Source organism: Pseudophryne corroboree, chromosome 2, assembly GCF_028390025.1.
Source record: "Pseudophryne corroboree isolate aPseCor3 chromosome 2, aPseCor3.hap2, whole genome shotgun sequence".
In the NCBI taxonomy this organism is placed as follows: domain Eukaryota; kingdom Metazoa; phylum Chordata; class Amphibia; order Anura; family Myobatrachidae; genus Pseudophryne; species Pseudophryne corroboree.
The window spans coordinates 495,586,566-495,603,870 of NC_086445.1; the positions used below are offsets into that span (position 1 = coordinate 495,586,566).

Sequence of the window (17,305 nt, forward strand, 5' to 3'; positions counted from 1 at the left end):
ATATATATATAGATAACTATATATATATATATATATATATATCTAGCTAGGGAGATGGGACAGACCTAGGAGAGGAGCCTGGCCTTAAAAGATAGTGTGAGGGGAGGGAAAAAGGATGGCACACCAGTCGGGGGTAGGGAAAGGAGGGGAGGGCAGACTGGGGTGATAGTGTATGGTGGGAACATCTCGTGTCATTACTCTGAGATGGTACAGAAGAAAAAACATTTTTATATATATATATATATATATATATGGATGGGTTGGGTATGCATGACCCGCATCCCGTCAGCGGTATGCCAGCTGGCGCAAGTCACCCCTTGCAGGCTTGCTGTGGTCACCACAGGTTCTATTCTCACTCTATGGGTGTCATGGGCACCCACAAGTGGGAATAGTCCCTGTTGGCTGGCATGCCAACCGTCAGGATTTTCAGGGGGCGGAATGAAGAGGGAGGTGCTGTGACCGGCCGTCACATAACTTCATCCCATATATATATATATATATATATATATAATAGTAATTTCGGAGAGCCTGTCCTCCTGAATGCATGCAAAATGGGAGGGAGGGCATGTGCCAAAATGGCTCTTACAGACAGAACAAAGAGAAGAGTCAAGAACTTGCAGGATTGGCCGGGGAGGGGGGTCTATTTGTGAAAAAGAGCGTGGTGGTGGTGATGGGGACTGAACAGGTAAAGAAAAGAGGATGAGCATCAATCACAGTGGTGGGCAGGGCAAACTAAAATGTCCTGGCAGGTGGTTCCTTTGCCAGTGTAGTTTAAGCACTGCCCACTGGTTCCTTGGCAGAACTCTTGCTAGCTGCTCTGCTTTGCCTGCTGGAACTTCTCCTTGCTGCTAAGCTGCCTTTTCTGAGCTCAAAGGATTAGTGTGCGGGGACAGGTCTGGTGGGTGACAGAGCGAGTGTGGAGGGACAGGTCTGGTGTGTGACAGGGTGAGGGTGTGGGGATAGGTCTGGTAGGGGACAGGGTGAGGGTGCGGGGATAGGTCTGGTAGGGGACATGGTGAGGGTGCGGGGATAGGTCTGGTAGGGGACAGGGTGAGGGTGCAGGGACAGGTCTGGTAGGGGACAGGGTGATGGTGCAGGGACATGTTTGGTAGGGGACAGGGTGAGGGTGCAGGATCATGTCTGGTAGGGAACAGGGTGAGGGTGCTGGGATAGGTCTGGTAGGGGACAGGGTGAGGGTGCAGGGACAGGTCTGGTAGGGGACAGGTCTGGTAGGGGACAGGGTGATGGTGCAGGGACATGTCTGGTAGGGGACAGGGTGAGGGTGCAGGATCATGTCTGGTAGGGGACAGGGTGAGGGTGCAGGGACAGGTCTGGTAGGGGACAGGGTGCAGGAACAGGTCTGGTAGGGGACAGGGTGATGGTGCAGGGACATGTCTGGTAGGGGACAGGGTGAGGGTGCAGGATCATGTCTGGTAGGGAACAGGGTGAGGGTGCTGGGATAGGTCTGGTAGGGGACAGGGTTAGGGTGTGGGGATAGGTCTAGTAGGGGACAGGGTGAGAGTGCGGGGATAGGTCTGGTAGGGGACAGGGTGCAGGGACAGGTCTGGTAGGGGATAGGGTGAGGGGACAGGTCTGGTAGGGGACAGGGTGAGGGTGCGGGGATAGGTCTGGTAGGGGACAGAGTGAGGGTGTGGGGATAGGTCTAGTAGGGGACAGGTTGAGGGTGCGGGGATAGGTCTGGTAGGGGACAGGGTGAGGGTGCGGGGATAGGTCTGGTAGGGGACAGGGTGAGGGTGCGGGGATAGGTCTGGTAGGGGACAGGGTGAGGGTGTGGGGATAGGTCTGGTAGGGGACAGGGTGAGGATGTGGGGATAGGTCTAGTAGGGGACAGGGTGAGAGTGCGGGGATAGGTCTGGTAGGGGACAGGGTGAGGGTGCGGGGATAGGTCTGGTAGGGGACAGGGTGCAGGGACAGGTCTAGTAGGGGACAGGGTGAGGGTGCGGGGACAGGTCTGGTAGGGGACAGGTCTGGTAGGGGATAGGGTGAGGGGACAGGGTGAGGGTGCGGGGACAGGTGTGGTAGGGGACAGGGTGCGGGGACAGGTCTAGTAGGGGACAGGGGTAGGGTGTGGGGACAGGTGTGGTAGGGGACAGGGTGAGGGTGCGGGGATAGGTCTGGTAGGGGACAGGGTGAGGGGACATGTCTGGTAGGGGACATGGTGAGGGTGCAGGGACAGGTCTGGTAGGGGACAGGGTGAGGGTGCAGGGACAGGTCTGGTAGGGGACAGGGTGAGGGTGCAGGGACAGGTCTGGTAGGGGACAGGGTGAGGGTGCAGGGACAGGTCTGGTAGGGGACAGGGTGAGGGTGCAGGGACAGGTCTGGTAGGGGACAGGGTGAGGGTGCAGGGACAGGTCTGGTAGGGGACAGGGTGAGGATGCAGGGACAGGTCTGGCAGGGGACAGGGTAAGGGTGCAGGGACAGGTCTGGTAGGGGACAGGGTGATGGTGCAGGGACAGGTCTGGTAGGGGACAGGGTGAGGGTGCGGGGATAGGTCTGGTAGGGGACAGGGTGATGGTGCAGGGACAGGTCTGGTAGGGGACAGGGTGAGGGGACAGGTCTGGTAGGGGACATGGTGAGAGAGTCTGTGCAGGCAGGTATGGGCACAGGTACAGCTCCCCCCTCCCCCCCCCCCCCCATTTTTTCCTTTCACAGCAACCCCCACCCCACAATATTAACCTTACATTGGTAACCTCCCTTCAATATTTTCTACCACATCACAGTACTTATTCACAGTGTCCTCATCACAGGCAACGCCAGCAAACAATAAAATTACCTTGTAATAAACGCCCCTGCGCCTTCACCAGCTCCCCTGGCAGCCTGGACTGACGTGACACTGAGAACACTGGAAGAGTGGAGATAAGGGAGGCGGAGCTGCTCGGCCACAACACAAACACAACGGCCAAGTACGAGTGCCTCCCGTTCGCAGCCAGCCATGCGCATGTGGCTGCGGATGGCCATCAATATGTGACATATAGCAGTCTGAGGGGGGGATTGTCAGATGGCTACCCGACGTGCCCCCGGCCCAACCAGCCCCTGTGATTCCTAGCCCGGCTCCAGCCTGGAGCTGAAAGCTGGAGGCAGAGCTTGGCTAGAATAAACCCTAGATGCACGGGGGAGGAGCCTCATGCTGGTGCGGGCCGTGCATCTGGCTGCCCCCCCCCCCAACCCTGAGTCCGCCACTGTGGCAGAGGGGAGTATGACGGCCGCTGACAGCTTGTGAGTTGTGACAGGAAAAAGTTTTTTCCTGTCACCACTGTCAGTCTCCTTGGGCCTATTTTCATGGGGTGGCCTGGAGCTGCAGCTCCATCCGCCCCATTGTTAATCCGGCCCTGTCCGTCGGTCACGTTACACCGAACAGTAGCGTCCGTCAGTCACATTATACCGTACAGTAGCATCCATCAGTTACATTACGTAGCGTTCGTCAGTCATATTACACCGTACAGTAGCATCCATCAGTTACATTACGTAACATTTGTTAGTCACATTACACCGTACAGTAGCATCCGTCAATTACATTACGTAGCGTCCGTCAATCACATTACACCGTACAATAGCGTGCATGTAAAGAGAGAGAGAGTGAGAGTGAAACTTCTTACTTATCTATTCAGGTGCCGGCTTCTGTTCTGTCCCCTGGAAGTCCCTCTCCACACAGCACACACTGCAAGACGGGTGGCCCGGGGGGAGGTAGTGATCAGAGCGCATAAGATGCACTCTCTCACTGCCTGCTGCTGTAATCTACATACAGCAGACAGACATTGGGGGAAGGCATGATGAAGTAAGTGGGTGTGGCTTTGGGTGGCCTCTGTCTGTGATACGAGGCGCTGCGGACGGATATGGGGAGCCAGAAGGGGGCGGAGAGCTGCAGCACTGGTGGTCGTGGCAAGGTAGCATAGCACTGATTGTTAAGGGAACGCTGCAGCAATTGTGGGAGAAGGGCTCAGGCGTACCTCACCGATCACTGCTGCCAGCGCTGCAGCTAGCGACAGAGGTCGCGGCCCCATGGTTTCTGCTGGCGGTCCTGCTTTCACAGTGCTGTTGCGCTATGTGCCAGGCACCGCTCGCCCATAGGTAGTTATGGCCCTGACTGCTAAGCAAGAGGCTTTTTGTGACTGATTAGTAATAATAAGCAATAACAGTCGTAGTAATAGTAAAGTGATTTGGTACAATACATGCTGTATCAGGGCGGTGCGACATGTGCTGTGGCACAGAGCATCACAAGGCAAGGGACGCTGTTTGGCGGCAGCAATTAATATTCTATTTTAATTATTCTCACTTGTCATCCTTGGCATCTCCTATCCGCACTTATTTCCTCCCTCACTGACCATCCTTCCATTTTGCAAACGTATCTTTTGAATTTTTCTACTGCACATTTACAGTGCTTATTATGCGCAAGTACAGGCAATGCTGAGGCATACACAACTAAATAGAATCTCCACTGGAGGCTAAAGAGGCACAATTGTATGTACACTGATACTGATGACAGCTACAGTATGAAACCCTACATATATGAATGGCCTGGTCATACTTACCTAATCTCCCAGGCTCTCAGAACAGTGTGTGGTCCTTCCACATCCTGTCCTGTTCTGAGTGAGGTGGGCAGGATGGAGAGAAAGTTACAAATCGCAGGGCCGTGGGAGGTGGCAGGTATTCTATGATAATCGCATCATTATATTCCTGCCCACTCTTCAGAGACCTGCCATTCCCAGCATTTTGTATTGAGTATAGCAAAGCCTAATGATGTAAATAGTTCGGCCCATCCCCATCACCAATGACCTTCATCTCTTATTTATGCTTATCCTGTTAAGTATGGGTTCGGCCACAGAGATGTACAAGTCTGCATATGTGCATATTTTTGCATTTAATTTGATACACACAATGTGGGTGCAATTATGGCTGCCTTGCATTCAACTCAGCATCAGACCCACTGTGTGCTGAATATATTATAGAACGCAACTTATCCATTCACTTTATGGCTCCTGCTTCCATCACTAGTTCCTAGTCAATTGATAGACTACCTTTTCATGCATATTGATTCTCCAAGTAAATGGTTGGCACAGCGAGGGTGACAGGTAACACACCCTGCAACATTACTCGTAGAAAACAGTTGAACTATTCTTAGAAACCCTTTGGTGTAAAACTACACATAAATAGTAATTTGTGTAACATTGAACCCTAGAGCTTAATATATCTTACGCTGATACTAGATCAATAAAAAGAATGTTTACAGCCTCCCGGTGTTATTTAACAGAATTCAGCTATATCTAATCATTATAATGCAACTAATAACAGCACTGTGCATGGATTTAACGTCCCTTTTTAATCTCCTTAATAATTCTTTCCATGAATTGGGAAGAATGGTGTTTAGAAGCAGCCTTTTTAATGCATGGAACAAGCTCCATATACCTCAGGCATCTCCTCGACTGACAGTAGCCTTTGGATAATGGTCCAGCTTCCTTCCAAGCACCTGATTACTTAATTAGAGTGATTTCATTTCTTATTACAGTGAAATCACTCACCATTGTCTTCATGGCTGTAACGAGCAAGAACTAGAGAGAAGTGCCAGCAGGGAGAGTGAAACAGCTGTATATACAATATGTTCTACTTTAGAGCAACAAAAGAAGAGGAACTGTAAAATCGTACTATCTTAAGATTGCAAGAATTTCTCGTACGTCAAAAAAAGCAAAAAACAATCTTTACTGTTTACAAGTTAATCATCTGTGTCGTACTGTATCTTTATACTAATAGGTGATGTGCACAAAGTCAATGTATCGTGTTCTTTCATTAATTAATTTACTAATATGTGGAGCTCCTTGAGCATTTTAACTGTTAATTTGTGCTTCAGAGTACATTGTCTTTACTAATGCTAACATATAATTATGCTCAGTAAAATAATATGATAGATGCAGTGTTTTAAAATTATACCTCTGAAAGGTCCATTAAACCTTAAAATAAAGTTGGGTTGTATAAGAAGATAATATGAATCTATGCTATGCAGAGCAGAAGTGATAGAGTCATACCGCCCAAGTTACTGATTCACAGGGTAAAGGTGTACGAGGGAAGGAAAGAGCCCTCAAATTGGCAATGGGTACATCAGCACGGTTGGGAAATGTGAGAAAGGATTCTAGTGACCATTATACAACATACAGAGCATTTTACTGATCTCTATACAATACAGTGAAAATTCTGGCGATCACAAAACAATACAGAGACCATTCTGACAGAAAAACAATACATAGAACATCTTAAAAACTGATTTACAATACATAGTGACAGATTCAATTAGGTACAAAGATCTTGTATGGAATCCTGATTTCTGCTCTAATCACCATAAACTGCGAGCAAAAATCTGTTAGAGAGACATATCCTGGCGGGCTCGTGGGTAAATGAACTGGTCACATAGAGGATCTTATTGATCAATATACAACACAGACAACGTTCTAGTGACAAATATAAAATAGAGAGAGCATTCTACTGATCTCTATACAATATAGAGTGACTTCATTATGGGGGTCATTTCGACCCGTTTGCACGCTGCAGTTTGTCGTAGCGGTGCGAATGGGTCGTTACTGCGCATGTGCGGCGGACGCATTGCGCATGCACATTGTTGTCCGGCGTGCAGCGACGCCGCCAGCGGAAAAAGTGATTGCAGCGGTGATCGCAAGAAGACTGACAGGCGGGAGGCGTTCCGGGGTATCAACTGACCATTTTCCAGGCGTGGTGAGGCGAACGCAGGCGTGCCCAGGCGTTTGGAGGGCGGATATCTGACGTCAATCCCAGGACCTTCGTCGTTGGATCCGTCGCACAGGGTAAGTAAGTCTGAACCTGGTCTTGTTTTGCAGGAAACTTTTTTAGCATAGCAGGGCTGCACACGCGATCGCAGCCCTGCTATGCTAAAATACACTCCCCCATAGGTGGCGTCAAGATGATCACACGAGCAGCAAAAAGTTGCTACTTGCGATCAACTCGGAATGAGGGCCTATGTCACCTTAGTAAACTGGTGACTTTTATACAATACCAATTTTGTTCTGTGCGCTTGAGTAGCAGTTTGGCTGTGCCAAGATGCTATTATACTCATATCATAGGTAGTTCCCAGTACCATGAGGAATACCTCCCAACATCTATAGTGGCCGAAATAGGAAAGCATTGCACTCAAGAAGTGTGCCTGGCCATGCCTAACGGGGGCAGGGTTAAGCTTCATGCGGATGTGCCCAGTGCTTCTGACACACTGGACCTTGGCCAGGTGTGCTGAATGTCTTCTCTTTCAATGACCATTTACCTCTGCTCAAAAAGGACTTCACTACCCAGCTGCCAAGATGATCTGGACAATGTAGTCCCGATTGGGAAAATGAGACAGAACCCTGCAAGCAGAATTGTCCTACTGAAATTTGGCAGTTGGGAGGTATAGTGTAAAAATACATTGAAAATACTGTAATTTCCCTGGCTATTCATGTAGAAAATGAAAAGAATTGTTACTTGTCACTGTACATCGCATCAGTTCGATGCGATATATAGCTTTGGTAAGTAGCAATTCATGTATACTCATGTATACTCATGTATACTAACTTTTCCGGTGATATGTGATCCAGTATCCAGGGCTCTGGTGGTGACATCTTCAGCTGCAGTCCCCTCTGCGCAGAGTGAAGTCAGCCAGCGGATCCCATAAGCTACAGGGGCTGTTGTCAGGGGGCTAGTGCCAGGTGCCGGACAGAGAGCAGGGAAGCATTGAGCTTCCCTGTCTCCACACCGAACGGAAGTTCAGATTGTGTCATCCTGAGATAGCGAATCTGAACTCGATGGAGAAGCGAAAAGTAGAGTTTTCCATAACTTCATGAATCGCACTCACCATACAAAATTATGGTGATGCGATTCAGGCACGGAAAAAGGGTGCCGCTGGAGAAATCAGGAACTTCTCCACGGTAACCCGCTCTGTGAATAGCCCAAAGCAGAGAAAAGCCCTGTTCTCCGCAAAACAGATCTTTTCTCTGCTTTATGAATAGACCCTCTCTATACCATCAAACAAGCCAATATGACTCGCTTCTTCTTAAAAGCATCAATCAGCTCCTCTGAATATGGTTACATGTGACTCACCTGGAGTAGACCTAGATGGCCAGAACTTCATGAGGAAACCAGTTTTTTGTATGTCATTTACAAAGTGTTCTAAAATAATGATATCATGTGTAATTGCTTCTGTAGCAATTAGATATATGTTTAAGGATTGTGCTAAATTATATAAATTATCTTGTATGTAAATAATCATGAAAGTAGGTTTCAATACCCAAGGCAGAAATGTTTGTGAAATTTGCAGTGAAACCTGTGTAATTGGCAAGAAGAAAGGCATGTATCCTGTACTGATACTGTAGCAGTATTTGCTTTCTCAATAAAATATTATTATATACTGTGTGCACATATTACATACAGCAGTTGGTACTTTTCTATTTAAATTTTATGATACCGCCTGACTTTTCAAGTCTGCGAATCAGGACAAGGGATTCAATTGCGTCATAATCAGGTGTAACAACAGATGCGTCCACATACACTTAATCATGCCAAATATCCCCATTTACTGCGCCATGGACTCCTAGCTGTGCCAAAACTCTAATCCTAAATACCTAGCACACTATTAGGTATAGTCAATTGAAGTCAGATCCATTCCGACATTCATTTGTTGGAATGGATCCGACAAGGGATATTCAATGCCATCTCAATTCAACTTTAAAAAAAGTTGAATTGAGATGCGGGAGCTAAGACGGGGAGAGCCACAGGCAGAAAGGGGAGAGCAGCGCTGCAGCAGCGGCTATAGCAGCTTAGCCGGAGGATGTGTCACAGCTGCTGCTCACGGCAGCATCCACCCGGCTCCAGCAGGTCTCACTTGCTGGAGCCGGGTGGACGCTGCTGTGAGCAGCGGCTGTGACACATCCTCCGGCTACGCTGCTGTAGCGCTGCTCTCCCCCGTCTCCCCGCTGGCCTCCCCCCTCTCCTCCTCATGGCTCCCTCATCTCAATCCGACTATTTTTAAAGTCGAATAATTTGGGGTTATATTGAACCGGTTGGAACCCCTTTCTGACCTAAAAAAGTCGAAAACTGCCGTCTCTTCGACAGACGTCAGCTTTCGACTTCAATTGAATACACCCCTATAAGTGACCTAAGTCCCAAACAATAGCACAATAAAGGAGTAGCGAGCAGGGCCGGACTGACCATCTGGCAGTATGCCTTCCAGCTGTCTCCTCAATAGGAGGGTTTCTGTAAGATGCAGCTGCGTTGTTATGTCATGACGTCATGTTGCGCAGCCACGTATTTATATATGGTGAGAGACATTGGCGCGAGGAGCTGAGGATGTGTGAGCAGTGTTACAGATGTCCCACGAACAGAACAGACGGTGTTATTGTTAGCATTACTGCCTCACAGCATGAGTTCAAGTCCCACTATGGCCCTAACTGTGTGGAGTTTGTGTATTCTCCCCATGCTTGTGTGGGTTTCCTCTGAGTACTCAGATTTCCTCCCACAATCCAAAAATGTACTGGTTGGTTAATTGGTCCCAGACAAAATTAACCCTAGTGTGACTGTGTGTGCATGTACTTGTGGTTTGGAATATAGTTTGCAAGCTCCACTTGGGCAAAGACTGATGTGAATGGGCAGGTATTCTCTGTAAATATTATCTTCCTTGTCTCCACTCAGCATCTCCTTTCCTACTATTTTATACAGTGTGTGCCTTCCGCTTCCCCACTTCTCATTACTCCAGTCTGGCCCCTCTCCTGCATCTGATCCCCAGGAGGTTGCCTCTTCCTGACACCTACCGGAAACCTCTGCCATCTCTCACTCAGCACCTCTTTCAAGTGCAGCATTCCACTCCCTCCATCTCCACCATTCCTCAGTCAGCACATCACACACCAGCCCTTCTCAGCATATCCCTCATAACTTTTACTATTTTTTTAACCATTTTATTTACATAATTTAGTTCTATTTTAATTGTACTGTCATTTTATTAGTAGTATTTTTATTAATTAACTATTTTTATTTTATTTTATTTTATTCTACATTATCTATATTCCATTTTATATTTGTATACCTACATTTTTATCAGGTCTAACACTACCACCACCACCACCACCACCACCACCACCACAGCAAAACACACCCACATTGCTAGCACTCCTATTTATTAAAATCAAGTCCTTAGGCCTCATCTTTGTAAGGTTTGTGCATTGTATAGTTATGTTCTCCCCTTTTCCTTCATACCTTGTTTAGCTGGGGTATAAATATTTCTGTAAAATGTTTAATAAGACGACTACAAGAAGAGCCATTTTTATCACCATTGACTATTTGTTTAGCTATAACCTACTGCTCTTGGAAGTGTAACCATTCTGGAGGTTCCCTCTACTGTCTCTAGTGCTTTGCTTAGGTGTGCAGATTTCTCTGTATGCTATGGCATATGCCACACATACTGTATGGACTTTTTCTATTGAGATGCCAGACTGAAGGATTAGTGTGTATGTGCAGCAGTGCAGATTGCTATGCAATAGGTATGCATCAGGTACACTCATGCTGTCAGAGCTTCTGTGTGCTATAATGTGTAAGGGGCATTACTGTGTGTGGCATAATGTATAAGGGGCATTATTGTGTGTGGCATAATGTGTAAGGGGCATTACTGTGTGTGGCATAATGTATAAGGGGCATTACTGTGTGTGGCATAATGTGTAAGGGGCATTAATGTGTAGCATGTCATACAGATATAGCCAGGCTAATGATTGCCACAATACGTTTGCAGATGCATAGGCATTGGAGCAACCACTAGCTGCACCTATTCACACCTGCGACTAGGCAATGCAATGCGTATAAATCGCGAGTGTGAATATACGCAAGTGAACACCAGCATATTAGCGCATTGCAGCAACCTAGTCACAACTGCGACTACAGATGAAACCACGTTTACCTAATGTGGCTCTATCGCAAACATGCACTCCCGGCGTGGCTAGGCAATCTGGCGCCTAGCCGCGCTACGGGAGTGCACAGAGAGGCTCCCATTGTATTGAATGGGGCGCGTGCGTGTGAGACGCTGCGATAGGTGTGTCTCGGAGGGCGTGCTGCAGTGCAGATGGAGCCACGATTAGGGGCTTGTCCGGCACTCCCTGTGCAGCTGGGCAGCCCTCCGTCTCAACTCCCTGCACTAATTAGATGCTGTGTGCATGCACATGACATATATTCATTGATCACTCGCTGCTTTGCAGAGCAGCAGTGGTCAAAGGCACTCCCAACCTTCCCCCCCTGATCGCGGGACACTGCAGCCCGCAGGTGGGACAGTGACTAGCAGGACTGTCCTGCTGGAATTGGGACAGTTGAGAGGTACATAATATGTATAAGGGGCACTATTACTGTGTGGCATAATGTGTGAGGGGCATTACTGTGCGTGGAATAATGTGTAGTATATTTCTGTGTGTGGCATAATGTGCAAGGGTTATGTAAGGGTCATTACTGTTACCTGTAGTTTAATGTGTATAAAGGGCACTTCTACTGTGTGGTATAATGTGCAAGGGGCATTACTTTGTGGCATAATGTGTAAGGGGTATTACTGTGTGGCATAATGTGTTATAAGGGGCATTACTGTGTGGCTTAATGTGTTATAAGGGGTATTGGACTTTTAATGTGTGGCATAATGTGTTATAAGGAGCATTACTGTGTGGCATAATGTGTTATACGAAGCACTACTATTGCATGGAATAATGTGTATAAGGGGAACTACTATTGTCTTGTATAATGTGTATAAGGGGCACTACTACTGTGTGGAATAAGGTGTATAAGGAGTACTACTAATGTGTTGAATAAAGTGTATAAGAGGCACTACTGTGTAGCATGATTGGGGTTATTGAGGGTCCTTAGCAGTTTTTGCTAAATTGCTCAGGATCAATCGCATGCTGGGGACCGCCCATCACAGGGCATGGCCACCCAGCATCTATGACTCTGCCCTGCCTTGCCATTGCAATTACATTACTCAAATAGAGGATGACTGGTGCCATGTTTCTGATCGCAGGAAAGCAGGTGACGTCATCAGGCCACCCAGAAAAGGCCAACGTGGTGCTGCCACCCCCGAATGACCACCGCCTGTCAATCAAATTGCATTTGCATACTTCCCAATGTGAATGCCCATGCACGCGCACTGCAAATGCTATGCATGTGCAAATGGCCAAAATCGGCTGATCTGAATGTTCACAGTCCCAGCGTCTACCTCTGAATAAGACCCAATGTGTATAAGGGGCAATACTGTATGGCATAATGTGTATAAGGGGCACTACTTTGTGATGTAATGTGAATAAAGGAGACTACTGTGTGATGTAATGTGAATAAAGAAGACTACTGTGTGATATAATGTGAATAAGGGGCACTAGTATGTGGCATAATGTGAATAAGGGGTACCTTCAGTGCATGCTGCCACCATTAAAAACAATGTTCTTTATGTACACAGGGCACAAAAATGTTTATTTACAGCTCTGCTTTGGTGTGCACACGTGTCCTCCCCTGTGCTCAGCACCCTGCCCTAAAATTCCTACAGTGAACACTATCTAAACTATTACAACTGTTAAGCTATGACTTGCTCATTTGGTTAAATGTCTTCCTTTTTCTTTGTGTGTGACCTACACCAATGAATTGCTAGCTTTACCTAACAGAACCAACCAAATAACAAATGTCTGACCATAGCAAATTTGTACTCTCTGCAGGATGAGCTCTGTTGTGTGTATTTTAATACAGAGAATGATGTACACTTGTATGTTGTTCTAATATTAATTATATTTGTAAGAGCATAGATTAGGAAGTAGGAGGAGTCAGGAATAGTAAGCGGAGGAGTCTATGCCAGGAGCCATATGCTGACACCGAGGTGGGCTTGTGTGCTTTAAATGCCATGGCCTATTTTTAGTCTCAGTCCGGCCCTTGTAGCAAGTTTGAGAAAAGTCCTTTGCAATAAAAATACTAATCCTAAGTACCTAGGGCCTTATTCAGTATCAGTTGAAGATGCGTCCAGACGTCCGAGCGAATGCACACGCTCGGGGCCCGTACTGCTCGGAGATGAGATTGCATCTCAGTTATGCGAACACCTCTGTCTGACTGACAGACAGAGGCGCTCGCAAGGTGGTCAGGGCGGCAATGCAGCGTTGCGCAAAAATGAGTCCGTTTTCAGGGCAGCCATGTGACATCAGACATGGATAACTGCGACAAGAAACTGCAGAGCCAGGGAGGTTTCCCTGATTTAGCGATGCAATCGCAATTAAATTGTGATCACAGGCCGCCATTAGCATGCTGAGTGGCATTGCCCTGGGCTGGGTGGGCCCCAGCATGCTTCTGATAGCAGTTGCAGTTTTGCTATATTAGCAAAACTGCAACTGAAGCTGAATCAGGTCCCTAGAACACTATTTGTGACTAAGTTGCAAAAGTAAGAAAAAAGTAGCACAATGACATGAAAAAGTAGCAGGAAAATTTAGCTAAGTTAAAGCAAAATTGAGGAAAAAGCATGCAGTATGAGAATTGTGCCTGGCGTCTTCCACCGTATGGTGCAAAAGGGGTAGGGTTACAGGGACACCTTTGTCCATCAGGATGTAGCCACAATCCCGGTTGGTCCTGATTCCACAAGTAGTAGATGTGGATGCTGACGGGTGCTCCTTCGGTGCTGCTCCTACTGGTGGCAGGTGCTCCTGACATTTAATGGATGTTTTGAGGAGGGCTAGGGTCTGTGGGCATCCCTTGAAAGACATGTCATGCCCCATCGTGATGTGCCACACCCCAAAGTGGGATGGCAATGCCAAATTTTCATGCGCATTGTTGCATGTTCAATTAGGGGCTATTAAATGTTGGGAGGGATGATAAAATATTTCATAAAAGCTTGTGTGCAAGCAAAGGAATTTCTCTCTGACTGGGCATGTGAAGAGCTAATGTAGTACATACAAATTACCTTTTTAGTGCTGTGAAAACTGAAAATCTTCTCTGAATTTGGAGGTCAATTCATGCTTTTGGTGAAAGCATATATTTCCTCATATTCTTTAAATACCTGTAGATATAAAAGACATTGTAAATTACAATATCCAACCAATAAATATATGGGCAATTAGTAAAACAGAAATTAGACAAGGTACAGTATCTTAAGGCATGTGAAAATCTTGTAAATCAATTTTTCCCCCCATATATTTGCAAATGTAATTGCTTGTTAACCACTGTTTTTATTAATGTCCAAAATAAATGGCATTCCTAAAATAAGAATTTACTTACCGATAATTCTATTTCTCGGAGTCCGTAGTGGATGCTGGGGTTCCTGAAAGGACCATGGGGAATAGCGGCTCCGCAGGAGACAGGGCACAAAAAGTAAAGCTTTAGGATCAGGTGGTGTGCACTGGCTCCTCCCCCTATGACCCTCCTCCAAGCCTCAGTTAGGATACTGTGCCCGGACGAGCGTACACAATAAGGAAGGATTTTGAATCCCGGGTAAGACTCATACCAGCCACACCAATCACACTGTACAACCTGTGATCTGAACCCAGTTAACAGTATGATAACAGCGGAGCCTCTGAAAAGATGGCTCACAACAAATAATAACCCGATTTTTGTAACTATGTACAAGTAATGCAGATAATCCGCACTTGGGATGGGCGCCCAGCATCCACTACGGACTCCGAGAAATAGAATTATCGGTAAGTAAATTCTTATTTTCTCTATCGTCCTAGTGGATGCTGCGGTTCCTGAAAGGACCATGGGGATTATACCAAAGCTCCCAAACGGGCGGGAGAGTGCGGATGACTCTGCAGCACCGAATGAGAGAACTCCAGGTCCTCCTTAGCCAGGGTATCAAATTTGTAGGATTTTACAAACGTGTTTGCCCCTGACGAAATAGCCGCTCGGCAAAGTTGTAAAGCCGAGACCCCTCGGGCAGCCGCCCAAGATGAGCCCACCTTCCTTGTGGAATGGGCATTTACATATTTTGGCTGTGGCAGGCCTGCCACAGAATGTGCAAGCTGAATTGTATTACACATCCAACTAGCAATAGTCTGCTTAGAAGCAAGAGCACCCAGTTTGTTGGGTGCATACAGGATAACAGCAAGTCAGTTTTCCTGACTCCAACCGTCCTGGAACCTATACTTTCAGGGCCCTGACAACATCCAGCAACTTGGAGTCCTCCAAGTCCCTAGTAGGCGCAAGGCACCACAATAAGCTGGTTCAGGTGAAACACTGACACCACCTTAGGGAGAGAACTGGGGACGAGTCCGCAGCTCTGCCCTGTCCGAATGGACAAACAGATATGGGCTTTTTTGAGAAAAAAAAACCCACCAATTTGACACTCGCCTGGCCCAGGCCAGGGCCAAGAGCATGGTCACTTTTCATGTGAGATGCTTCAAATCCACAGATTTGACTGGTTTTAAACCAATGTGATTTGAGGAATCCCAGAACTACTTTGAGATCCCACAGTGCCACTGGAGGCACAAAAGGGGGTTGTATATGCAATACTCCCTTGACAAACTTCTGGACTTCAGGAACTGAAGCCAATTCTTTCTGGAAGAAAATCGACAGGGCCGAAATTTGAACCTTAATGGGCCCCAATTTGAGGCCCATAGACACTCCTGTTTGCAGGAAATGCAGGAATCGACCGAGTTGAAATTTCCTCGTGGGGCCTTCCTGGCCTCACACCACGCAACATATTTTCGCCACATGTGGTGATAATGTTGTGCGGTCACCTCCTTCCTGGCTTTGACCAGGGTAGGAATGACCTCTTCCGGAATGCCTTTTTCCCTTAGGATCCGGCATTCCACCGCCATGCCGTCAAACGCAGCTGCGGTAAGTCTTGGAACAGACATGGTACTTGCTGAAGCAAGTCCCTTCTTAGCGGCAGAGGCCATAAGTCCTCTGTGAGCATCTCTTGAAGTTCCGGGTACCAAGTTCTTCTTGGTCAATCCGGAGCCATGAGTACAGTTCTTACTCCTCTACGTCTTATAATTCTCAGTACCTTAGGTATGAGAAGCAGAGGAGGGAACACATACACCGACTGGTACACCCACGGTGTTACCAGAACGTCCACAGCTATTGCCTGAGGGTCTCTTGACCTGGCGCAATACCTGTCCCGTTTTTTTTTTGTTTTTTTTTTGTTCAGACGGGACGCCATCATGTCCACCTTTGGTATTTCCAAACGGTTCACAATCATGTGGAAAAACTTCCCGATGAAGTTTCCACTCTCCCGGGTGGAGGTCGTGCCTGCTGAGGAAGTCTGCTTCCCAGTTTCCACTCCCGGAATGAAACACTGCTGACAGTGCTATCACATGATTTTCCGCCCAGCGAAAAGTCCTTGCAGTTTTTGCCATTGCCCTCCTGCTTCTTGTGCCGCCCTGTCTGTTTACGTGGGCGACTGCCGTGATGTTTTTCCCACTGGATCAATACCGGCTGACCTTGAAGCAGAGGTCTTGCTAAGCTTAGAGCATTATAAATTTACCCTTAGCTCCAGTATATTTATGTGGAGAAAAGTCTCCAGACTTGATCACACTCCCTGGAAATTTTTTCCTTGTGTGACTGCTCCCCAGCCTCTCGGGCTGGCCTCCGTGGTCACCAGCATCCAATCCTGAATGCCGAATCTGCGGCCCTCTAGAATATGAGCACTCTGTAACCACCACAGGAGAGACACCCTTGTCCTTGGATATAGGGTTATCCGCTGATGCATCTGAAGATGCGATCCGGACCATTTGTCCAGCAGATCCCACTGAAAAGTTCTTGCGTGAAATCTGCCGAATGGAATTGCTTCGTAGGAAGCCACCATTTTTACCAGGACCCTTGTGCAATGATGCACTGACACTTTTCCTGGTTTTAGGAGGTTCTTGACTAGCTCGGATAACTCCCTGGCTTTCTCTTCCGGGAGAAACACCTTTTTCTGGACTGTGTCCAGAATCATCCCTAGGCACAGCAGACGTGTCGTCAGGATCAGCTGCGATTTTGGAATATTTAGAATCCACCCGTGCTGTTGTAGCAGTATCCGAGATAGTGCTACTCCGACCTCCAACTGTTCCCTGGACTTTGCCCTTATCAGGAGATCGTCCAAGTAAGGGGTAATTAAGACGCCCTTTCTTCGAAGAAGAATCATCATTTCGGCCATTACCTTGGTAAAGACCCGGGGTGCCGTGGACAATCCAAACGGCAGCGTCTGAAACTGATAGTGACAGTTCTATACCACGAACCTGAGGTACCCTTAGTGAGAAGGGCAAATTTGGGACATGGAGGTAAGCATCCCTGATGTCCCGGGACACTATATAGTCCCCTTCTTCCTGGT

At 47.4% G+C, this 17,305-nt stretch overlaps 1 protein-coding gene across 5 annotated transcripts in view; it reads right to left on the reverse strand.

Annotated features, from left to right (window-relative positions):
- SRRM3 (serine/arginine repetitive matrix 3) overlaps positions 1 to 17,305 on the reverse strand; it is a 648,971-nt gene that overhangs the window by 352,222 nt on the left and 279,444 nt on the right. For all 5 annotated transcript variants that reach the window (XM_063953960.1, XM_063953959.1, XM_063953957.1 and 2 more), the window contains one exon: positions 13,958 to 14,053. The gene's annotated coding sequence lies outside the window, so the exon portion shown is untranslated. The remainder of the gene's footprint in view (positions 1 to 13,957; positions 14,054 to 17,305) is intronic.